Source organism: Aplysia californica, unplaced genomic scaffold (assembly GCF_000002075.1).
Source record: "Aplysia californica isolate F4 #8 unplaced genomic scaffold, AplCal3.0 scaffold00173, whole genome shotgun sequence".
NCBI classification, from domain to species: domain Eukaryota; kingdom Metazoa; phylum Mollusca; class Gastropoda; order Aplysiida; family Aplysiidae; genus Aplysia; species Aplysia californica.
The window spans coordinates 1309641-1310713 of NW_004797443.1; positions in this window are offsets into that span (position 1 = coordinate 1309641).

Below are 1073 nucleotides of genomic sequence, written 5' to 3' on the forward strand. Positions count from 1 at the left end.
TATATCCCTCTCTCAATCCTCTTACTCTACACTCCGTGGCTATTATTGCTCAAACACTTTATCTTTCCGTTTTATTCCTCTCCTTCCTGCACATGACCTTCCAACCTACGGTAATTGGTCCTAAATACCCTTTATTGGTCTGAGAATCCAAAATAAGAATATTATTCTAGTCACACTCACGGATTGAGGTCTGTCTCGGGTATAATGGATCTCCAGTCTTTCTATTAACTTATCACCAGAATATGTGGCGTAGGGGTTAGGCACTTCGCTGTCGCATGCAGGAGACCCGAGTTCGAATCCCAAGTGGGGAGAAAATTTTATTGAGTATCTCTCCTCTTGGAGTCTTTCTGCTTGGATGTTTTTTCCCTCTCAGCCCAGGTTAGCCCTGTCATGCAGGGTCGAGAGCCTGCCTCCTAAATGATCTAAATGTGAGGCAGTGTGTGGAATCAGGCTCTCGTCAAAATAATCAAAGTGAAGAAACCTGCATTTTCCCGCAGGTTTAGAAATGTTTATCAAATTTTTGTTTTTTGGCTCAACACCTTTCATGCCTATTAAAGAACTCATTTCTGTGTGGAATTTTCTGAAAAACGTTGATTAAAGGCACAAAAAATGTAGATTTTCAGTTACCACGGACTCTTAAGCTAAGGAAATAACTAATCTTTGGCGGCCATCTTCTCACTAATTTTACCTCTGAAAGCAGGTGACCCCCCTCCTTCATTCGCAAATATCCCGACTTGTATTCAAGATAAATGGATATTTTTTTCATCCAAATAAAGACAAGTATACAAGCTTTAAGATGATACCAATAACTCTACATTCCCCAAAATTGACGAGAGCCTGATTCCACCAAGCTGCCTCACAAATTGTATCGATGAGGCTGTAAAAGCACCTTTAAAGAAAAAATGTTTCTTTTATCCCGTTAGTCAATATATGAATCAGCGAGTCTGTCTCCCTGTTTACTTTTCTTTCTCACAAAAGATAGCATAACAAACTGTTTATGGGTGTGAGAAGAACAGATGACGAAATAAATATACGGAGAGTATTTGTAAGGGTGTGGTCAGTTTTACTGTCAG